The sequence below is a fragment of the Heterocephalus glaber genome, unplaced genomic scaffold (assembly GCF_053883595.1).
Source record: "Heterocephalus glaber isolate CG9 unplaced genomic scaffold, H.glaber_assembly_v1.0 deba00001068, whole genome shotgun sequence".
In the NCBI taxonomy this organism is placed as follows: Eukaryota; Metazoa; Chordata; class Mammalia; order Rodentia; family Bathyergidae; genus Heterocephalus; species Heterocephalus glaber.
The window spans coordinates 1,259,605-1,284,342 of NW_028258188.1; the positions used below are offsets into that span (position 1 = coordinate 1,259,605).

The window sequence follows — 24,738 nt, forward strand, 5'->3', positions numbered from 1 at the left end:
GGTGAGAGATACAGGTCTAGTTTTAATCTTTGGCAAGTTGAAACCCAATTTTTCTAGCACCATTTATTAAAGAGGCTATCTTTCCTCCAGTGAGGGTGTTTGGCTCCTTTGTCGAAGATGAGATGGCTGAGTGTGTCTGGCGTTGTTTCTGCATCTTCTAATATGTTCCACTGGTCCTCAAGTCTGTTTCTTTGCCAGTACCATGCTGTTTTTATCACAGTAGCTTTGTAGTAGAGTTGCAGGTTGGGGATTGTGATACCCCCTGCCATGTCTCTGTTACCTAGAATTGCTTTTGGTATTCTGGGTCTCTTCTTGTTCCAAATGAATTTTTGGATTGTTTTCTCAAGGTCTATGAAGTATGCTGCTGGGAACTCAATTGGAATTGCATTAAATCTATATAGCAGTTTTGGAAGTATGGCCATTTTCATTATATTAATCCTTCCTACCCAGGAGCAGGGGATGTCTGTCCATTTTCTGATATCGTCTTCAATCTCTCTTTTCAGAGTGCCATAGTTTTCAGAGAAGAGGTCTTTCATTTCTTTTGTCAGGTTGATTCCTAGGTCTTTCAGTTTTTTGGATGCTATTGTGAAAGGAATTATTTGCCCTATTTCTCCCTTAGTGAGTCTGTCATTGGTGTAGAGGAAAGCTATTGATTTTTGTGTGTTGACCTTGTAACCAGCTACTTGACTGAATTTGGTTATTAAGTCTAGAAGACTTTTGGTGGAGTTCTTGGGGTCTTCTATATAGAGTATCATGTCATCTGCAAATAATGGCAATTTGACTTCTTCATTTCCTATCTTTATTCCTTTTATTTCTTTCTCTTGCCTAATTGCCGTGGCTAATGTTTCCAGAACTATATTGAACAAGAGTGGTGATAGCAGACATCCTTGTCTTGTTCCTGATTTGAGTGTGAAGGATTTCAGTTTTTGACCATTTAGTATGATATTGGCTGTAGGTTTTTCATAGATGGCTTTTATCAGTTTGAGGTAGAGACCATCTATTCCAATTTTTTGTAGGGTTTTTATGATAAATGCATGTTGGATTTTGTCAAATGCTTTTTCTGCATCTATGGAGATAATCATATGATTTTTGTCCTTGGCTCTATTGATATAGTGTATTACATTAATTGATTTGCCTATATTGAACCATCCCTGCCTTCCTGGGATGAATCCCACTTGATCAGGGTGTATGATCTTCTGCATTCTGTTTGCCATTATCTTATTAAGGATTTTTGCATCTATGTTCATTAGTGAGACTGGCCTATAGTTCTCTTTTTCAGTTGGGTCTTTCTCTGATTTGGGGATCAAGGTGATGCTTGCTTCCAGGAATGAATTTGGGAGTATTGCTTCCATTTCAATTTGTTGAAGAGTTTAAACAGTAGTGGCAGCACTTCCTCTCTAAATGTCTTGTAGAATTCAGCAGTGAAGCCATCAGGGCCCGGGCTTTTCTTAGTTGATAAGTTTTTAATTACATTTTCAATTTCATTGGTTGATATTGGGTTGTTCAGAATTTTTAGGTCTTCTTCATTCAACTTTGGTAATTCATATGTATCTAGGAATCTGTCCATTTCTTCTGTGTTGTCCATCTTATTGGAGTAGAGGTTCTGGAAGTAGGTATTGATGATCCTCTGGATTTCTGCTGGGTCTGTTGTAGTTTCACCCTTTTCATTCCTAATTGCATGATTTGGGCCTTTTTTTTTCCTTTTTCTGACAAGGTTGACTAAAGGTTTATCAATTTTGTTGATTCTTTCAAAGAACCAACTCTTGACTTCATTGATTTTTTGTATCATTCTCTTAGTCTCCATTGCATTGATTTCTCCTCTGATCTTTATAATTTCCTCCCTTGTATGAGCTTTGGGGTTGTCCTGCTCTTCTTTTTCTAGAAGCTTGAGGTTCAGCATCAGGTTGTTTAATTGGGCTCATTCTGTTTTCCTAATATGTGTATTCACTGCTATGAATTTCCCTCATAAGACTGCTTTCATTGTGTCCCATAGATTCCGATATGTTGTATTGTCATTGTCATTTAATTGAAGGAACTGTCTGATTTCTTCTTTAATTTTCTCTGTGACCCATTGGTTATTCAGAAGTGTGTTGTTCAATTTCCACGTGTTTATGAAATGTTTTGAGTTTCTTTTGCTATGGATCTCCAATTTCATGGCACTATGGTCTGATAATATACAGGGGATAACTTCAATTCCTTTGCACTTACTTAAACACCTTCTATGAGTGAGTATGTGGTCTATTTTGGAGAATGACTGGTGTGCAGCTGAAAAGAATGTGTATTCTGATTTTGTGGGGTGGAAGACTCTGTAAACATCTGTTAAGTTCATTTGTTCAAGAGTTCGATTGAGTTCTAGTATTTCATTACTTATTTTTAGTCTAGTTGATCTATCTGTTTGTGACAGTGGGGTGTTGAGGTCCCCCACTACAATTGTATTAGTGCATATATGGCTTTTCATGTCCGTTAGTATTTGTTTTATATAGTTGGGTGCACTAGTGTTTGGTGCATAGATATTTATGATTGTCATCTCTTCCTCTTGGATTCTTCCCTTTAGAAGGATGTAGTGTCCTTCTTCATCTCTCTTAATTAGTGTTGGTTTGAAATCTACTTGATCTGCCAAGAGGATAGCTACTCCTGCTACATCCTGTTGCATGGAGTATTGTTTTCCACCTTTTAACTTTCAGTCTATGAGTTTCCTTTTGAATGAAGTGTGTTTCTTGTATGCAGCATATTGTTGGATTTTGCTTCTTGACCCATTCTGCCAGTCTATTTCTTTTGATTGGTGAATTGAGACCATTAACATTGATGGTTATAACTGAAACATATTGACTTGTCATTGCCATGACTTTTTCTTTTTGTTGGGTTCTCCCCCTTTACATTTAATTTCTTGTCATGCCAGATGGGTTCATTCTGCTTTGCTTCCTGGGATTGTGATCCTCAATGTCTGTTCCTAGGATATTGTGTAAAAGTCTTTGGAGTGCTGGTTTGGTATTCACAAAGTTCCTAAGGTGCTCTTTGTCATGAAAGTATCTTATTTCTCCATCCATTTTGAAAGATAGTTTTGCAGGGTACATCAATCTGGGTTGGAGGCTGTTTTCTTTTAGGGCTTGGACTATGTCACTCCAAGCTCTTCTTGCCTGTGATGGTTTGTGTTGAGAAGTCTGCTGTGATTCTGATGGGCTTTCCTTTGTATGTGATTTGTTTCTTTTCTCTGACTGCTTGGAGAACTTTGTTCTTCTGTTGTGTTTTTGGAATCTTAACAATTATATGCCTATGTGTAGATTTTTTTTGATCAAGGCTATTTGGAGTCCTATATGCCTCACTTATCTGTATATCAAGCTCTTTTCCCCTGCTTGGGAATTTTTCTGCCATTATTTCTGTGAAGAGATTTTTTATGTCATCTGCACTCTCTCCTGTTTCTTCATTGAGCCCAATCAGTCTTATGTTATTCTTTTTTGCATCATCTAGCAGCTGCTGGATTGATTTCTCATGTTCCCTTACAATTTTGAAGTAATTTTTCTTTTCCTGGTCACTAATTGCAATCTTATCTTCTATATCTGAAATTCTGTCCTCACACTGGCTCATTCTGCTGTGTAGACTTTCAATGGAGTTTTTCATCTCCTGGAAATCTATTTGCATCTGTTTTATGGATTCCATTTGTTTCTTATGTTGGGATTCCATCACGTTCCTCAGCTCCTCTCTAGATTTATTAATCATGTCTTGCACTAAGGGCACAATTTCTCCTGTTATCTGAGAAATTATTTCTGATTTCATTTTTTCCAGATCCCCTTTTGTTGCCAGTTCAGTGGGTCCAGGTGGTTGAGTATCAGAGGGTTCCATCTCATTTCCCTTTGGGGTTGCTGTAGGTGATCTGGAAGTCTGGTTTTGATACTTATTTATGTGTTTTCTCATTTCGACTGGGGCGGGGGACTGTTAGCGCCTGCACGGATTACCTCCTCTGAGCTGGGTGAGGTGGGCCAGGGGCCGGGAGCTGCGGTAGGGATGGTGACCCAAAAGCCCTTTCTTGTGGGCTGGGAGCAGCCGGAGGGATGGTGGCCGGGAAACCCCTTCCTCTGGACCAGGAGTCGTGGGATGGTGGCTCAGAAGCCCCTCCCTCTGGGCCGCGAGCAGTGGGAGGGATGGTGGCCTGGAAGCCCCTTCCTCCGGGCCAGGAGCAGTGGGACAGAAGGTGGCCCAAAAGCCCTTTCCTCTGGGCTGGGAGCAGCTGGAGGGATGGTGACTGGGAAGCCCCTTCCTCTGGACCAGGAGCAGTGGGACGACGCCTCAGAAGCCCCTACCTCTGGGCCGGGATCGGCGGGACTCAGTACCTTGGTCTGTTGATCTGGTGTCCTCTGTGCCTTGGTAATGTGGAATCAGGTGGCTGCCTGTCTGCAGTGCGGTGGTTCGGTGTCTTCCGCGTGACGCAGGACTTCGGTAGGGCGTGCACAGACCTGCCTGTCTGCAGCGGGCTGATTCGGCGTCTTCCGCGTGACTCAGGACCTCGGTAGGGTGTGAGCAGACCTGCCTGTCTGCAGCTGGGTGATTCGACGCCTTCTGCGTGACTCAGGACCTCGGTAGGGCGTGCACAGACCTGCCTGTCTGCAGCGGGCTCTGGTAAACTGAACTTTAAAGGTTAGCTTTGGCCATGAATGGAAAGACAGTATTTATGGAGGAGACTTGAAAACAGTGATTGTGACATGAATGATAACTTATTTGCATTTGTTTGGATTAAGACATGTTTTTGCTGTTATCTAAATGGAAAAATATGTAGAATTTGAATTTAGTTCTGAACTTCGTAAATCATTTTTTATGCCTTTCAAAATAGTCTTTGTGAGAGTTGCTAATTACTTTTACAGTCTCTATGACATATTGGAATTGTCATTTAAACATTACATTTCATCTTACTTTGAAAGGACACCAAGAATACTGTAAAAAGATGTGATAAAAAAGGAATAGAAATGAGTTGTATTTCTGTGAATAAACACTTTATCACATTAAATTTCTTTTGTGTATGAGACATTTTTCAAAATCCTAGTTTAGAGGAAATAGAAGGGTCTTTAGAAATTATGGAAGTATTACGGTACTTAAACTTTTGGTAGTACATTAACTCTTTTTCCAAACTAAACTAAATTTTAGAGAGGCCTATAATTTCCAAAATGACTGATGTGTTTAAAAAGAATACACAGTAGCCTGCCAACTCAGTCCGTTGTCCATCTTTTCCTCAACCTGCTCAGTGACACCCTAGGTACTTCGGAGGGTTTTGATCCTAACTGGTCATAGTCCAGTAACTTTGCAGATAAGAAAACTAAGGCCCTGAGAAATTGGGCGACTTGCTCAAGATCACACAGCTAAGATTAACTGGGCAATAGTATTTAGATTTAATTGGAATAGAGAGATACTAGAGTATCAGATAAAAACAGAAAGTATTTAACCTATGGATGATTATAGAAATGAGAGATGACCTTTCAAGTATTTCCCGATGTGACTATCTGATAGTAATGATGAGTATCCATTCATTATATTTGATCTTAAGACAGATTTGTCATCTTGGATTGGCAGTTTAGATTTTCTTTGGCCTGTCTTAGAGGGTCCATTATTGTATTGTCTTAAGTGGGGAATATTACAATATTTGTACGTGTAACGCTAACAATAGCACTACAGTCATACCTTGGCACTTGACTGCCTTGAAATCCATCGAATTTGGTACCTGGTGCATTTCGATGAAAAACTTTTGTCCCAGAACTTGTCATTTGATGTGCAAGCTAAAACTTGTCAATGTTGATGGCCTTGTGACTTGCTACCCTTTCCAGCCAAAACAATTTGTTTCCTGCTCGTCTGTTTTGGTATTTGTGGAGCCTTCCAGAACCATTAACAATGAGTACCAAGGTACCACTGTAGATGAAATCAAATTGTGCTCATGTAATATCAAGAGCACACTACAACTTACCAAAATTTATATATTACCTACTTCTTAGTGCCCAAAGTCTCTTCATGAAGTATCATTGAGATTTGAATCTCCCTGAATAGTGACAAGATGTTCATGAAAGGAAAAATTGCAATAGAGCCAAGACTGCATTAAATGAAATATTTCAATTCCTACACCTCATCCAAGTCTGAAGAATGTAAAACAGCACTCAAAAATACCCTATACACTTGGATTTGGATACTATCTCTGCTACTGAGTAGCTGTGTTACCTTAGAGAAGTCTCTTCCTTCTATCTTTCTACATTTGGTGTCTTCTACCTGAAAACTAGGCACAGGAAAATTGAAGAACACCACATAGGTTTTGAGCCCTTAAGGGGCCCAGAGTTCAATGAAAGAGACAAGTAAACAATCAAATAATAATTTAGTAAGTATTAATGTATTTTAAAAGTATTAGAAGAGCTAAATTCAGTGGTACATGCCTGTAATCTCAGCTACTGAGGAGTTTGAGGTAGGAGAATCACAAGTTTGAGTCCTACCATGGCAGCTTAATGATTTATCCTGTCTCAACCATGCCCCACCAAAAAAACATAAAAAGGCCAAGGGATGTATCTCAGTGTTAAGGCCTTGTGTTCAATCCCTAATACCACAAGAAAGGAAAAAAGTATCAGAAGAATTAAGGGAGTAACTTTGGCCCTAAAAGGCATTCTGTTAAAGGTCACATTCCCTGACTCAATTTACAAGATCCTTTTTGATCTGCCTGCAGACATTCTTTTCTTGTTCCTTCATGGATTTTAAGCTGCATTTTTAGAGAACTCTACTAGTTCTCCAAATTTATCATGTTTTTTTAGGCCTTCAAGCATTTATATGAGTGCCATCTGCCTGGAATGTCCTCTTCCTTGTCTGCTTAGCAAATTTCTCTTCATTACAAATAACTTAGCTCAATAATTACTTCCTCTGGGAAGCATTTATTGATCTTTCTCCTGCAGGTGCTGCTCCCTACTCTTACATTTGATGGCACTTTCTTCATTTCCCTATAATGGTACTATACCATTACTTTATCCCCACCTGTCTTTCACTAAAATTAGAGCTTCTTGGGGACAGGGAGAAGGCCTTCATCTTTGCTTCCCCCAGCTCAGTACTTGACACCTGTTAGGTAGGAGTCAGTGTTGAATGACTGACTTTGCATAATAATAATAATACCTAACCTTTTAGTGTTCACTTTCAACTAGGTGACTATTCTAAATAACTCTTATGCATTTTCTCAATCCTCACAAGTGCCATGTGATAAAGGTGCTTTTATACTCCTGTTTTACAGATGAGGAAACTGGCTTAGAAAGGTCAAAGTGGCTGGCCCTATAGTGTTACCTTCAGCTAGGATTTGAACTCAACCCTGTTTGGAGGACCCACATCTGATTCTAAAGTCCATGCTCTTAACCATTATACGCTACTGCAGAAGTGGGGGACATTATAGACCTAGTGAAGGACAAAAGAGAAAATGAACATGTACTAGATATGTAGAAAGTAGAAAGAAAATTGAATGAGCAGGCTGCTGTGCTGTAAGCAACAAGGGGGCAATTAAATATTTACTGAGGACCTTTTGTGCGCCAGGCACTGTGGTAAGCTTCTAGGGTAGAAATATGCATAGTCTTTTCTCCTGAGGCCCTTGAACTACTAGGTGACTAAGAGAGACAAACAAGTGATTTCAATGTCGTGTGACAAATGCTGTTATAGTGATACTGAGAGCATATGATGGGCTAGTGGGTTCATGAAAGCCTCTCACAGGAGATGATGCCTAAACTGAGCCTTGAGTGTTTACAACATATGCAGAAAATTGAGCATTTCAAAATTTTTGGAATTTACAATTAGAAGCAGAAAGAAGTAGTTGAATTAATTCATTCAACATACATTTATCAAATATCTGCTATGTGCCAGACATTGTTCTAGGCCTGGAATAAATGGGGCAGAAAAAAATCCCTTCCCTCATAGATCATGAAAGGCAAGTAGGGACTACTGAACACCTATTTGTAGAGCAATTGCTTCCAAAGAGCTTAGATAAACATCTCAATTGCTGTCCACAACAGTTCTAAAAGAATCTGTAGTAAGAATTTATAGTAGCTTCTCCACACTTGGAGAAAAGCTCCCTCAGTTTTTCCCCAATTTGTGGGCGCATACTGGTGACATGAGACATTGATATAGGAGATAGAGCATGGCAAAGCTGGCTGAGGAAATAAGCAGGACCTGTCAATTATGCTATCCCAGGGCAGAGCCAGAAAACTCTCAGGACCTGGTATGTAGAACTTCTCATGAGCTCCCACGAGATATGGACGGCATAAAAGAGACATCATGAAGAGCTCGCTGTCCTGACTTCTCAGGATAGCCCACTGCAGGGTGTACTTTTGTTCTTGTTATCTGCTCCTCTTTCTGTTTGTCCTAAGTTTGCTGTGCAGAGCTAGTTCTTCCCTTACCCTTTCACCCCTCATTTAAAATAAACTTTTGGCACCTTTTTTGGCTTGTCTCATCCAATTCTTTGTTTGAGACAAGAAGGACCTGGAATGCTTTTGTTTGGTGAGCCATTTCTAAAGGAACTACACGGTAACAAGATGACTTTATGTGGTACATAGAGGGACATTTAAAATTTTTTAAATAGGGACATTTAAAAATTTAAGAGAACTTCCAGCAGCCCTCCAGCATCAGAGATAGAAAGCTTCAGTGCCAGTTCATCCCTGGGTGACCCCACCACTTCCCCATCTGTGACCATGGAGATAAGTGGCCTCATTTCTTCAATTTCCCTGCCCCAACCCTCGAGTGAGGCTGAGAGAGCCCTCTTCCCATTGCCATTGAAATAACTCCATGCTCCCCAACCTTTGTTCCAAGTCACACCCCTACTCCTCAGACTGTCACCACAGCAACTCCTTTACCCTAGTCATCTCCATGGTTACACTCTCAACCTTATCCCCAGGACATCACTAGCTTCAATCTCTGTAGAAGTCTAGAACTCAGAGAGGGCTAGAAGATGAGGTGGCTGCCTGCAGTGGCTACACTTTTTATTTTCTGTTCCTCCCAAGTGTGAGTACATAGAGGTCCCTCTCTCAACAAAGGAGGGAAGGAAACTATGGCAACTTACAAAGTACTGATTATGTACCAGGCACTGGGCTAAGGGCTAAGTACCTTACATACTCGAATTCATAACATAGGGTTTAAGGAAGAGAGGTCTAATGAGATAGAGACATCTGGCCTTGTTTCCCCCCACTCCCCACCCTGAGCCCCTTATCACCCTCATAGGAACTGGGAACCAAGTGCATTTTATTTCCACCGTTTTCCTTTGCTCTGTGAACTTGGATACACAATATATTGTCTCTCTGTGACTCATTTTCCCCATCTATAAAATAAGAGTGATGAACTAAGTAACATCTTGAATATCCCTTCATTAAGATCAGATCATAAGTGGCTTTGATCGAGGAACTGATTTTTTGGGTATGAATGCTAGTGAATCTGTTGATTTTTGTTTGTTTTATGTCCTTTTTTTGGTGCTGGAGATGGAACCTACTGTTCTTCAAATGCTAGATAATAGCTCTACCACTGAGCTACACTCCCAACCCTGTTTTTTTGTTTGTTTTAACTGACATGGTGGGAGTCTCTAATTTTCTAAGTTTTTTGTTTAGAATCTCTCACAATTTCTTCTAAGTTGTTTTTGTTTCACATTGCTGTTTTGAAATATTTCATAGGAAGTTTCAGAGAAGTCCTATGCACCATTTACCCTCCTGCCAACATTGGCATCTTGTATCTCTATAGTACAACAGCAAGACCAGTCAACTGACATTGATACAATCCACAGAGTTCATACAGATTTTACTGGTTTCATATGCACTCATTTGTGTGTTAATGCATGTGTGTGTTCTGTGTAATTTTATTACATTTATAGATTCATGTACTTCCAACCCTAGGCAAGATATAGAACTGTCCAAACATCACAAAGACTCCTCATGTTGTCCTTTTATAACCACATTTGTCAACCTTCTTCCCTTCACCTCTTACCCTGGCAACCAAAATTTGTTGTTTTCTATCTGTATAATTTATTTAAAGGATGTGATGTATAGTTTGTGACATTCTGAGAGTGGCTTTTTCACACAACATAATTCCCTGATGACTCACCCAATTTGGTGATGATATTCACACTTTGTCCCCTTTTATTGCTGAGTAATATTCCATGGTACAAATGTGTAATCATTTGTCTGCCAAGTCAACTGATTAAGGATATCTAGGTTGTTTCCAGTTTATCTATTTTTTTTGAAAGTTATATATTTTACCTTTAAGCTCATGGTACATGCTGAACTCATTTTTATACAAAGTATGAGGTTAAGGCCTAAGTTTATTTTTTTGTCTATGATGGTACAATTACCATAGCACTGTTTATTGAAAAGACTATATAGCTTCCTCTATTGAATTGTTTTTGTACTTTTGTCAAAAATCAGTTGGGTAAATCTGCCTAGGTTTACTTCTGTGTTCTCATTTTTATTTTATTCATCTATGTTTTCTATCCCTATAAGTACCACATGAGAAAAGATTCTGAGACAAAATATCTAGTGCCACTTGCTAGATTGGGTGATCCTGGGCAAGTTATCCTCCATGTTTCACATCTTGCTCATTCAGTATATAAAATAGGCCTCCAGAGTTCAACATGATCTAATCCCTGCCTACTTCTCTGTTTCTTCTCTCCTATTATTCTTGTACATGCTCCTTGTTCAGCCTCACTGACTTCCTGACTGCTGCTTGGTCACATTACACATGCTCCTACCTTCAGGTGTTTCCCTGGCTACTTTCCTATCCTGGAACAAGCTTCCCACAGACATCTTCATGGCTGCCTCCCTTATGGCCTTCAAGTCTTTTCTCAAATTCTACCTTCTAAATATGACTTTATTTAAAATGTAAAAGCCTCTGTTCCCCCCACCCCCTTTCATCACCATCCAACACACAATGTCATCCACTTATTTGTTTTATCTTTCTGGTGTGGAAGATTGGACCCAGTGCCTTGCACATGCTGAGCACATGTTTTACCACTGAGCTACACCTCCAGGCCTCTATTTATTTTTCTGTCTCCCACCATCACAGTGTGAGGTCAATGAGAAGAGGAATTTGTTTTGTTCATTGCTATATTCCGAGTGTATAGGCTGTGTCTGGTACAATAAACTTTTGTTAAATGAATAAAGAAATCAATAAATTAATAGGTAGACAGATGGTTGAAAGAGTAAATGAAAAAAATGCTGTGCGCCAGGGCCCAGTTCATTTTGTTTATGACCTAGACCCATCTGCTTGCCTCTCATAGGCTAACCACCAGGTGGCAGCTGGAGCCTGACTGGCTGCCACAACCCCTCCCTCCCTCCCCCATTTCCCCTAGTCTCTCAGTCTTATCTAGGACTTTTTGAACTCCTCTGCCTAGGGGTGGCCGGAGGATTTTGTGTGAACTCCTAAAGTAGACAACATCAGTACCTGAAGCTTTGTATCTTTTTCTCCTTAGGAATTCAATAACTTCTTTCTGGCACCACTCTGGTCTCTGTCTCAGATGAAAGAAGCCGCAGATACTAGCCATTGTGCTGCCCCAAGGTAACCATCTGGATTTTGTAAGATATCAGGACACACGGTCATCCTACAGCGATTTCATCTCCACTCCTACTCAGCTTCAGCAAGCCTCTTCCAGAGTCACAGGGCCCTTTGCTGGGAAAAAGACTAAGCACTTTAGCACCCACTGTTAAATTTGTTGAATGAGCCTAGCTTTAGAGCTCCATCATTTCACTTATTAACCTTGTGTCCTGAGTGATGTTGGGCAACTGACCTAACTCTTCAAGCCTTGTTTTTTTCAGCTGTAAAATGGGGATAATCATGGTACCAAACTCACGGGGTAGGTGTGCATATTCAATGAGATAACTTGTACAACATTACAGTGTCTGGTATAGAATACGATTCAATTAAAGAAAAATAAGGAGAAGGAGTGGGAACAAACCAGACTAGACAGCAGAAACAGGCCAGGGAGTATGAAGATGGTGCCGCCTAGTTGACTAGAAGGCTGAAGGCAAGAGAGATCAAAGAAGTCAGGTTTAGTTCTTCCTCCTTACTGTCTGTCACACACTCTTTCTCTAGCTTAAGGACATTCTTCTTTCTCTCTGACCCTAACGGCCAGGAAAAATTGTCTCCTATTGAGGTCCTAGCTTCCAGTCTTTTCTAGTGGGCTCCAGTGGAGTGTGGAACAACTCAGTCTTTCTCATGACCTTCTAAAAGTCCTAGGGGAAATGGTGCAGGTGAGGCCAGAACATGGATTCAACATGTAGACTTTTGAGGGAACCAGCTGGAGGTTGTAGCCTCCTAGGGTTTTTCTCAGCTTTGATCACTTTGCTTTCTTGTTCTGGCATCCAACCTCTTAGACCATAATTATCTAGCTAACCACAGACTACTCTAGTTCGTGTGTCACCTTTGAGTCCTGGACCTCTCAACCAATTGCTTTGACAGTGACAAGACTATTTACTAGATGGTCATACTCAGCTTCTTGGAGAGCCCGAAATTCTCAATCACATGATTTGCTTGGCATGGGGCACCTTTTTGGACTCTCTTGTACATTAAGTTCTTGGAACATAACAATCAACACGAGCAACCACTGCATTCTGGATATTGAGGCAGGGGACTTTTCTGGTTTGCTGCTACAGTAGGAAATCACCTTGGCCAGGAATTTTCTTCACTGCATATTTGCCTTCAGCCTCCCTAAACTATGGCAGCACTGCTTGAGTCCCAGTGCCCTGTAGTGACTTGCAGCTGAGGAGTGGGATGGTGTGTACCAGCTTCAAGTATTAGACAAGAGTCATAACTGGCTTCTGAGCACCTTGCTCCACAACAAGATTGGCCTGAGCAGGAAACTGGGTGGGGGAAGGGGTGCTGTTGGTGGAATTTTTCTGCAAGATATGGTCTAAAACCCCTTGGAGGGAGAGCAGGAGAATTAGAAAACCTATGAAGAAGGATGAACATGATCAGGCCACAGGTGCTTCCTGTGTATCAGAGGTGGGCATGTTTATCTCTGGAAGCTGAAGTATGAATAATACCAAGAGGGCTTTAAAGGGGTCATGTATAGGTCTCCAAGCCAGTAGGCACCCCCAAAATGGAGATGCACAGGCCCTGAGACCTACAAGAGACCTTTAGGAACATTGTTCTCTCCTCCTTTCCCAAGTGGTCATTCAGTCTCTGCTTAGACATCCTCCTCCCTTTCCAGGCACCCTGTGTAGTCATGGACAACTCTGATTTCTAAGACAGGTTTTTTTTTTGTTTGTATTAAGTCCAAATTTGCTTCCAATCTTTGATTCTATCTCTGCCTTCTAGGGATCAAACTGGGAGTGGATTCTATATATAAATCATCCAATAGACTCTGACAGAATCTGAAGAGAAGAGACTCATGTTCATTTGAATGTTCTCTTCTTGAGGGTAGATAGCCCTAACTCTTGCAATCAATCCTTATGGTACTAAAATGTCACCAAAGGCAACCAATTTTCTCATCTGTGAAATAGGAGATTAAACCAGACAACATATGCAAAATGTCTAGAACAATGTGTGACATATTCTAAGTTCTCAATGAATATTATTATAAAACTCATATTTCTGTATTTGATCACTCAACAGCTCTTTAAATTCAAAAGGGTGTGCCTTATTAAGCTGCATTCCCTGTGCTTACTTCACTGCCTGGCACACAGTAGGCATTTAATTCATGTTGGTTTTGAGACAGTGACATGGTCTCCAGTTCCTGCTCTATGCTACTCACTGTCCTTTGGATATATTCTAGTTTATTCCTCTTAATGTATCAGGTCCGGAACTGAATAATGCCTGGTCATTTCAGGTTCAAGTATGTTACAATTGTAAAATCTCAGAATCCTGCATCATGGGTGGACTTTAAAGGTCATTTGTCTACTCCATTTAGTCCACCATCTCCTACTCTGCCAGCTGATGCTAGAAGCCCTAGTAAGTTATTATTCAGTTCATGAATATTCTAATGAATCAAGCTCTAGGGGCTGGAGGCCTGGACCTCAACGTACCCTAGAAGAAGAGTTAAGTAGGCTTGGGCTCATATTCTGACTGAGGCTAAAGAGAAAAAATAGGTGTTTCTATATCTGGGAATGAAGAGTGAGCAGTGATGAGCGAGAGTGAGAGGAAAGACAGACAGAGAGAGAAAGAGATGAGAAAGTGAGAAAGGAGACAGAGATAGAGAGAGGTATGGAGATTCAAGAGAGAAGGAAGGAGGAGAAAGGGAGAGAAAAGAGACAACAAGAGGTGAGAAAGAGGGCCGGGGATTTAGCTCAGTGGTGCTGCACCTGCCTTGCAAGCGTAAGGTCCTGAGTTCAATCCCCAGTACAAAAGAAAGGGGGGAAGAAAGAAATTTGAGACAAAAAATATAGTCAGAGATCCCAAGAGTCAGAGAGGAGGAGAGAGAAGGGAAAGTGGAGAGAGAAACAGCTATAGACAAAATAGAGCCAGCAGAGGAAGTGAGCATGCCATTCAGACTGTCTGTGGAGCCCAGACTGATTTTCTGCCTAAGTGATTGTCCTGAGCCTTTTGGGGCAAAGTGGAGTTCAATGACATAGATATTCCACTGAGAAGAACTCCAGAGGCCAGTCAGTCGCAGTCCCTAGAACTAACTGGTTTCCCTCTTATCAGATGCCTCCTGGGTGTGCTATCCTAAGGTCTTGGATAGTGGTCTGGTGTAGGGAACAGGGGAAGGGGACGTTACCAGAACCTCTGCAGTAAGTCCTAGTCTCCTGTGAGCCACGGCAGCACATGGCGAATTACAGGAAAGGTAGACAAATGAGACTGAGAAGCAGCTGAGCTTTGGGTCTGATCAGTGCTGCTCTAGGCAGCAAAGACAAAACCCCCCTAGCTTGCAGCACCTTTTATTCAGTACATGGGGAAACAAATGTAACAAGTGAAATATAGAGTTCAGTACTTCACATTGGGATAAACAAGGTGTAACAAAAGGCTGGGGGGCAGTGGAAATCTAAGAACAATGAAGAATTATGCACATGAAGATTTGGTTCCTCCCTGGCGTCTCCCACAGGTGTGGTCTTGTCCTGGAGATTACAGCATCCGGGGATCACTGAGGTCTCAGTTGTGACCAGAGGCCAAGATGCAATTATGTCTGGAATGTCCTAGCTGGGCTGTAGGCAGGAGAACTAGGCCTACTCAAATGATTTTTCCCTAGAATTATGTAGCATTGCTCCCAACAGTCTGGGTATTACAGGGAGCCCTAGCCACCTATGACAGGAATATATATCTCTGGTGATGATGGCCTGTGAAGGCTGTGCCAGTTTTCCAGACTAGGGTGACACTGAGTCACTTAGATCCACTGTTCAGATGGGAAAAGAATTATGCCTAAATTCTGATGGAGCCCGGACTCACTGTCACATCTTTATTCCAGCACTCATTTGGTTTGGCTTATGATTCCCTGAGCTTTCATTCTCAAAGAGCCTTTACTATCTGAGCAGAGGTAAGGCTGGGACAAACCCCTCCATGGAAGGAATCCAAGGCCAAGCCTGTGCTCACAGAGAGGTGCCAGAATGAAACCACCAAGAGGCTGCTCAGACATAGAAGGCAAGTGTTTAACCAAGTGAACAGGTAACCAGGGGAGAAATGCATAACTGACAAACACATCTACTTAACGTGCAAGAATAAGTGCATACATGAAAGCAGAGAGTGAACAGGGGATTGGCAGGGCAGAGCCAATGAATTGGGTACTCTTCTAAACAATAAGGAAAGACTTCTCTCACCTTAGTGGAATTTCAGATTGCTAAGCATGTCTGCCCTCTCTGTAATGTGATTAAAATTTGTTTAGAAATTCATGCTATATTTCAAGTGAGTGCTGTGCTTAAAATGTAATTGCATTTGGCTGTGCATTTATTAGAAGAGCATGCATGCAATAAGGAAATTTGACCAGAATGGAATTTGATCTTTAAGCCAATGCATAGAAGAGCAGTTTTAGTCTCAGCCTCTGGTAGATGGTTCCTGTTCATGCTAGAACTTTTGTTTGGCACTCAGCAGGAGAGAAGCATTTGACCTCTCAACTTTAGAAACCACATTTCTTGTGGCAGTCAGAGCTGGAGTTATCTTGAATCCTCAGTCTAGTCCTCTCCTACATATCTGCTATCCTCTGACTATATATGCCAGACTGGAGAAGTTAGAGACTATGTCTTTGTCACTTAGGACTTAGGACCTTTTTCTGAAGCCCACACAAGGATGGTGCTCTATTCTTACTGGCTTGCTCTCCTTTGTCAGAACCCAACATAGCTATTAGAGTTGTTGGCTAATTCTTTCAATTTACCATTGTGGACGCCAAATGGCTGCTCATGATTCTGTCACTACCTCAAAAGGGATGGTACTTAAAAGGAAAGAAAATGGGCTAGGGAGGAAGGGAGACATCACATTTCAGAGTGTCCCAAAGTTTTCCCAGACTGGATTCTACATGATTAATGGTGACCTTTCCACTGAGGATATGGAGGGACAGTTTGCCCGTGTGACTCTTGACTCTTGAATTATAGGGATGAAAGGGATTGCCAAGGTCATCTACTTAGTCAACAAATATTTTGAATACAATCTATGTGCTTGGCACTATGTTAAGAGGTCAGGTTGTAGAGATGAACTAAAATAGGCAGTGTCTCTTCCTCGGGAGCTTCCAGTCTAGAGGAGAAAGAGTCACTAGAAATGTGTACTTGTTTCATCACTTGTAGGTGTGCAAAGTGCTGAGGCAAAGTATACGTATCTAGACTAATTTAATATTCTGGAACTTTCTTTGCAGAAATAATATTTAAAGTGGAAGCCTGTAGGAGGAGAAGTTATCCAAGTGAAGTGTGGGAAATAAGGAAGGACCGAAGAACGAGATTTGTGAAGGCTCAAGGCAGGAGGAGCAAAGTTCAAAATACTTTATGGACTAATCAGCTTCATATAGAAAAACTTTTCCTCAGCCAGCTTGTTGAGCCTTCTTTTGGTCATAAGACCAGGATATTGAGAGCCTGGCATAGATGTATGATCCCCTAAATCTGCTCATGGACCAAGAAGACTAGCTATGAATTTGACAGAAAGTACTATGTCACACTGGCAGCTGGGCAGAGGAAACTTTATCTAATCCTCTGATCTTATGATTGTTTTTGGCCATGAAATCTAGAAGCCTCCAATTTGGCATCTGTCTAAGGGATAAGGCTGGCCTTTCTGTCTCTCAACTTTCCTTAGTAAACATATTCAAAAGAAGGGAAGGAACATTTGTAAAGCACATGCTCTGTAACAAGTGCTTTCACAAATACCTCATTAAATCCTTATAATATACTTAAAAGGTAGATACTATTGTGATTTAGATCTAAAATGTCCCCTCAAAGTCTCATGTGCTCAGAAGCAGGACTTTCAGAAGGTGATTGGATCATGGAAGCACAGTTGAATCTGCTGTTAGGAGGTTGGGCCCAGTTGGAGGAGGTGGGTCACTGGGAGCTTGACCTGGAAGGGTATATTCTTGTCAGAGCCCTTTGCACTCTCTCTCTCTTTGCTTCCCCACTTCCATAGGTTGAGAAGCTTCCTTTGCCAAGCCCTTCTACCATTCCATTTCTGCTTTGGAGCCAGCTGATGGCAGACTGAACCCTTTGAAACTGTAAGCCAAATAAATCTCTCCTTTCGGTTGAGGGTGTCAGGTATTTTGACTCAGGGAGGAGAAAACTGACCAATGCAGGTAAGTAAGTCTTTGTTTTTGCAGATGGCAAAACTGAGGTATACAGCAGTGAAGTAACTTGCTCAAGTTCTCAGTGCTAGAAAGTAGGCGAACTGGAATTCTAACTTAATTGGATTGATTCTCAAAGCAAACTTTTTCACAGTTCAACACAACCTCTCTGCAATAGCTGTGATGTTCCTACCAAATAGCAGTTTGTCTAGAAGAGTACCATTGGGTCCTGTCTTTTCTCAATCCTGGGGCCTACTTTTAAGACCATCTGGCAGCTCTGTCTGGCAGGCCACACTCACTTGTGACCAGGAGCTGGCCACGCCCACTTGTGACCAGGAGCTGGTGAGGATCCCCCAGGCATGCCCACCAGCCTCCTGTGGAGCTGCATGGGCACCTGCAACAACAGAACCCCCTCACACTGCCTCTGGCCTCTTGGCTGTGCAGCTACCTGGTTCCACTCTACAGAGGTGCAGTGGGACATAAAGGCCATTGTCCTGAGCTGCAGAAGTCAACAACAGAGAGAGGGCCTCTCCCAGGCTCCCTGATGAAAACTGAAGCCCACAGGAAAAGTGAAGAGAATCTCTGCAATAAAGGCACAGCAGATGACTGTACTTTGTAAGTTGGAGGGATCATCACCTCCCATCGGAACCTGGAATATCTTCAGGGGAAAGACAGCTGGAACCTGCAGTAGAACCTTGCACAGTTCAACCCTGCAGGAGGACAGGGAGCTCAACTTGGGACTTGCAGCCAGAAATCTGCCTAAATCTCATGGGTTTGTGACTGGCTTACTGAGACTCATTGACTTATAACTGCACACTGCTGTCCACGTTGTATATTGTGATAGCAGAGACATACCCTGAAGGAGTTCCTTCACTTTTATCTTTTATTTGTTATTTTCAAAATTACCACTATTTTTTTCCTCTTATTTTTAATTTTTTTTCTTTCTTTTCTCTTTTCTTTCTCTCTCCCTCATTTCCTTGCTGTCCCACATTGTTCTTCATCTCCCTTTGTGTTTCTGTTCTGGCCCTAATTCGTATTTCTTTATTTTTCTTTTCTTCTCTTTCCTTCTCTCACCTGTGTTCTCAGGCCTCACTGCTAACCTTCCCCTACCTTCTACCTACCTATCCCTCCCTCCCCAACTCCTTCAAACTCCACATCCTGAAGGGTAAAGTTGCTGTATTGAAGAGGTTAGTCACTATAAACATATGTTGACTTGGTCCTTCATTTTTATCTAATTCACACAGTTAAAGGTGATAGATTAATAACTACCACAAATTGTCAGTTCTTCACATGACAGGAACCCAGAAAAAAGCAGGCGTAGCAATCTTATTTGCAGACAAAGTAGATTTCAAACCAAAACTAATTAAGAGAAACAAAGATGGTCACTACATCCTTGTGAAGGGAACAATCCAAGAGGAAGAGATGACAATCTTAAATATTTATGCACCAAATACGAATGCCCCCAACTATAAAAACCAAATAAACAATAACATAATTGTAGTGGGGGACCTCAACACCCCTCTATCACAAATAGATCATCTAAAAAATAAATTAACAATGAAATTCTAGAACTGAACCAAGCTATTGAACAAATGGATGTAATAGATGTTTACAGAGTGTTCCACCCCACAAAATCAGAATACACATTCTTTTCAGCTACACACAGGCCTTTCTACAAAATAGATCACATGCTAGCTCATAGGGCAAATCTAAGTAAATGTAAAAGAATTGAAGTTATCCCTTGTATATTATAAGACCATAGTGCAATAAAATTGGAGATCAATAACATAAGAAACCACAAAACACCCACAAACACATGGAAATTGAATAACACCCTCCTGAACAACCAATGGGTCACAGAGGAAATTAAAGAAGAAATTAGACAGTTTGTACAAGTAAATGATAATGCCAGTACAACATACAGGAATCTCTGGGACACAAGGAAAGCAGTTCTATGTGGGAAATTCATAGCAGTGAATGTCCATATTAGGAAAACAGAGAGGAGTCAGATAAATAACCTAATGCAGAACCTCAAGCTCCTAGAAAAAGAAGAAGAACACAACAAGCCCAAAACTCATACAAGAGAGGAAATTATAAGGATCAGAGCAGAAATCAATGCAATGGACACTAAGAGAACAATACATAAAATTAATGAATCAAAGAGTTGGTTTTTTGAAAGAATAAATAAAATTGATAAACCTTCAGCCAACCTTATCAAAAAAAGGAAAGAAAAGGCTCAAATCCATGCAATTAAGAACAAAAAAGGGGAAGTCACAACAGACCCAGCAGAAATCCAGAGGATCATCAGTACTTACTTTGAGAACCTGTACTCTAATAAAATGGAAAACACAGAAGAAATGGACATATTCCTAGATACATATGAATTGCCAAACTTAAATGAAGAAGATACAGAAATTCTAAACACCCCAATAACAATGAGTGAAATTGAACATATAATAAAAAATTTATCAACAAAGAAAAGCCCAGGTCCTGATGGCTTCACTGCTGAACTCTACAAGATTTAAAGAAGTATCACCATTACTCTTTAAACTCATTAAGGAAATTGACAGGGCAGCAAGGCTTCCAAATTCATTCCTGGAAACAAGTGTTACTTTGATTCCCAAACCAGGGAAAGACCCAGCCCAAAAAGAGAACTACAGACCAATCTCCCTAATGAACATAGATGCAAAAATCCTCAACAAGATACTGGCAAACAGAACACAGAGGATCATCAAGAAGATCATACACCCTGACCAAGTTAGATTTATCCCAGGAATGCAAGGATGGTTCAACACTCATAAATCAATAAATGTAATACACTATATTAACAGAGTCAAGGACAAAAACCATATGATCATCTCAATAGATGCAGAAAAGGCATTCGACAAAATCCAACACCCATTCATGATAAAAACTCTACTGAAATTTGGAATAGAAGGTCTTTCTCTCAACCTGATTAAGGCTATCTATGAAAAATCAACAGCCAACATCTTACTAAATGGTCAAAAACTGAAAACTTTGACGCTAAAATCAGGAACAAGACAAGGATGCCCACTATCACCACTCCTGTTCAATATAGTTCTGGAAACACTAGCCACAGCAATTAGAAAAGAGAAAGAAATAAAAGGAATAAAGATAGGAAAGGAAGAAGTGAAACTGTCATTATTTGCTGATGATATGATACTTTACATAGAAGACCCAAAAAACTCAGCCAAAAGACTTCTAGACTTAACAGACAGATTCAGTAGAGTAGCTGGATATAAGGTCAACACTCAAAATACAATAGCCTTCTTATACACAAGTAGCAGACTCACTGAGAGAGAAATTAGTGTAACATTCCTTTTACAATAGCATACAGAAAGTGAAATATCTAGGAATCAACCTAACAAAGGAAGCAAAAGACCTCTACACTGAAAAGTACAGCACTCTGAAAAAGGAGATCAAAGAGGATATAAGAAAATGGAAAGACATCGCTTGCTCCTGGGTAGGAAGAATCAATATAGTGAAAATGGCCACACATACAAAACTTCTATATAGATTCAATGCAATTCCAATTGAAATTTCAGCAGCATACTTCATGGACCTTGAGACAACAATCCAAAAATTCTTTTGGAACAAGTAGAGACCTAGAATAGCAAAAGCAAGTCTAGGCAATAAAGACAAGGTTGGGGGTATCACAATCCCCAACTTGAAACTATACTACAAAGCTACTGTGATAAAAACAGCATGGTACTGGCAAAGAAACAGACCCAAAGATCAGTGGAATAGATTAGAAGATGCAGAAACAACTCCAGACATGCTCAGCCACCTCATCTTTGATAAAGGAGCCAACCACCCTCATTGGAGAAAAGATAGCCTGTTCAATAAATGGTGTTGGAAAAACTGGATTTCAACCTGCCAAAGATTAAAACTAGACCCATACCTGTCACCTTGCACTAAACTAAGATAGAAGTGGATTAAAGAGCTAAATATCAAGACAGAAACTCTAAACTTGCTGGAAAATAAGTTAGGCAGAACTCTCAATGACACTGGCATAGGAAAAGACTTTATGAACAAATCTTCAATAGCAAGGGAGCTAACACAAATAATCAACAACTGGGATCTCATCATATTAAAAAACTTCTGCATGGCAAGAGAAACTACCAACAGAGCTAAGAGACAACCTACAATATGAGAAGAAATTTTTAGCAGCTGTACCTCAGACAAAGGTCTACTATCTAGAATATATAAAGAACTGAAAAACATCAGACCCCCCCAAATTCAAAGACCCAATTCAAAAATGGGCATCTGAATGAACAGACATTTCTCAGACAAAGAAGTAAAAACAGCAAATAAATATATGAAAAATTGTTCAACATCACTGGTCATTCAAGAGATGCAGATGAAAACAACACTGAGATTCCACCTCACCCCACAAAGAATGGCTGCTATCAAGAAATCAACCAATAACAAATGCTGCTTGGGGTATGGAGAGAAAGGAACCCTTCTCCTTTGTTGGTGGGAGTGTGGACTGGTGCAACCACTGTGGAAATCCGAATGGAGATCCCTCATAGAACTAGGACTAGAGGTCCCATTTGACCCAGCTATCCCCCTACTGGGTATCTTCCCCAAAGAATTAAAAGAATCGTACCACAGTGACATATGTGCACCTATGTTTATAGCGGCACAGTTTGTAATAGCTAAAGTTTGGAAACAGCCCAAGTGCCCATCAACTGGAAACTGGATAAAAAAGATGTGGCTTTTTTAATAAAATGGAGTACTACTCAGCCATAAAGAATGAGAAACTAGAGTCATTTATAGCTAAATGGATGCATATTGAGGCCATACTCTTAAGTGAAATAAGTAGGACACACATGTGTAAATACCAAATAGTTTCTCTAGTGTGAGAAACTGAAAGTGTAAATAAGGATGAAAATGATTAAAATGAATAATTGATAATTTGAAATAGTAAAAGCTCCAAAGGTGTAGGGGTGGCGGGAGGGGAAAGGGAAAGGGAAGAAGGGAAAGGAAAAATTATGCAAAAGAAAAAAATGGAAACAAAGTCTATGTAAATAGGGAAGGGTGGTGGGGGTGAAGGGCACATAGGTAATGGGGGAAAAAATAAGAACTAAGATACATCATGTTCAGGTACAGACACCCAATGACAAATGGAAATGTATACCTAAAATGTACCAATTAATATATATATATATAAAAAAAACCCTGAAGAACTGAAAGGAGAAATAAAAAAGGCTACAATTACTGTGGGAATCTTCAGCATTCCTACATCAACAATACATATTAGAATTGGGCAGAAAACAAGAAAGATATAAATGTCCACAGCACCATCAAGCAATATGCTATAAATAACATTTCACCAACAATAACACTTCAATAGAGCACTTCACTAACAATGACAGAATACAAATTCTTTTCAAGCACTCATGAAACATATGTCAAGATAAACCATGCTGTAGGTAATGAACAAACCCCAACAAATTAAAATGAATTGAGATCATATAGAAGTGTGTTCTTGGACCGGGGTTTTAGTCAGTGGTTCCACCACCTGCCTCACAAGTGTAAGGTCCTGAGTTCGATCCCCAGTACCCCCCCCCCAAAAGTGTGTTCTCTAACCATAAGGAATCATAGTAGAAACCAGTAACAAAAAGAAGAAAACCTTCAAACGCTTGGAAGCTAATAACTCATTTTTAAATAATCCATAGACCAAAGAGTCTCAGGGAAATGCAAAAGAGACATTGAACTGGAAAAGAATTTATAATATAGCATATCAAAACTTGTGAGATATAGTTAAAGCAGTACTGATAAGGAAATTCATAAGACTACATACATATGATATAAAAGAGGAAAAGTCTTATCTAAGCTCCCACCTCAAAATGCAAAAAAAAGAGCAAACTAACCAAAAATAAGTAGAAAGAGGGAAATAATAAAGAAATGAAATTGAAAACAGAAAAGCAATAGGGAAAATCAATGAAACAACAAGTTTGTTCTTTGAAAAGTGAAATAAAATTGACAAAATCTTTGATGAGACTAACAAAGAACAAAGAATTAAAGAGAGAAGACAAAAATACCAATATTAAAAGTAAAACAAGGAAATGCCAAGCATGATGGTGGCACACATCTGTAATCCCAGCACTTGGGAGGCTGAGGCAGGAGTAGCACCATGAGTTTGCGCCCACGCTGGGCTACAGAATGAGACCTTGTCTCAGAAAACCAAAAAAAAAAAAGCAAGGAATATCACCACAGATCTTTCAAACATCAAACAATAATAACAGAATACTGCAAACTCTATGCATTTATATTTGACTAATGAGAATAAATAGACCCAAAAACTCATGCAAAGTGAAATAATTTGATTGGCTGTGTTACAGGAAATGATTTTGTAACATAAAAAATCTATGAAAGCAATCTTTTGGCTCAGATGAATTGACTGGAAAATCATACCGAACAGTTAAGGAAGAATTAATACTGATTTTATTTAATCTCTTCATAAAAAATAGGTGAGACAACACTTTCAATTTCATTTTATGAAGCTAGTGTCATCCTGATTCCAAAACTAAAAAGTACCAAAAAAGAAAACTACAGATCAATACCCTTCATGAATGTACATGTAAAAATCCATAACAAAATATTAGAAAAGAGAATTAAGTAACATATAAGGTGAATTTTTAACTATGACCACACAGGGTTGAATCTGGGAAGGAAAGACTGGTTCGATGCTTGATAATCAATCAGTGTAATCGATCATATTAATAGGCTAAAGAAAAGTCACAAGAACATACCAATAGACGCAGAAAAATATTTGGTAAAGTCCAATGCCCATCCATACATAAAACTCTAAGAAAACTAGAAATTTTAGAGGTGAATGGCCTCACCCTGTTAAAGCTGGGGCAACTTAGCAATTTGGTAAGACCTTATATCAAAAAAGGACTGAGGATGCAGCATAGTGTGAAGGCCCTGGGTTCAAAGTCAGTATTGAAAGGGAGAAAGGAAGGAAGGAAGGAAGGAAGGAAGGAAGGAAGGAAGAAAGAAAGAAAGAAAGAGAGAGAGAGAGAGAAGATGGGGGAGGAGAAAGGAAGGGAAGTACAGATGTC

General features: G+C 40.2%; 1 long non-coding RNA gene across 1 annotated transcript in view; it reads left to right on the forward strand.

Annotated features, from left to right (window-relative positions):
- The window catches only part of LOC147828466 (uncharacterized), a 98,733-nt gene extending 75,957 nt beyond the window's left edge, over nucleotides 1-22,776 (forward strand). The window contains exons 4-5 of the long non-coding RNA XR_015450773.1: nucleotides 11,441-11,526; nucleotides 15,368-22,776. This is a non-coding gene — a long non-coding RNA (uncharacterized LOC147828466). The remainder of the gene's footprint in view (nucleotides 1-11,440; nucleotides 11,527-15,367) is intronic.
- The last annotated feature ends 1,962 nt before the right edge of the window (nucleotides 22,777-24,738 follow it).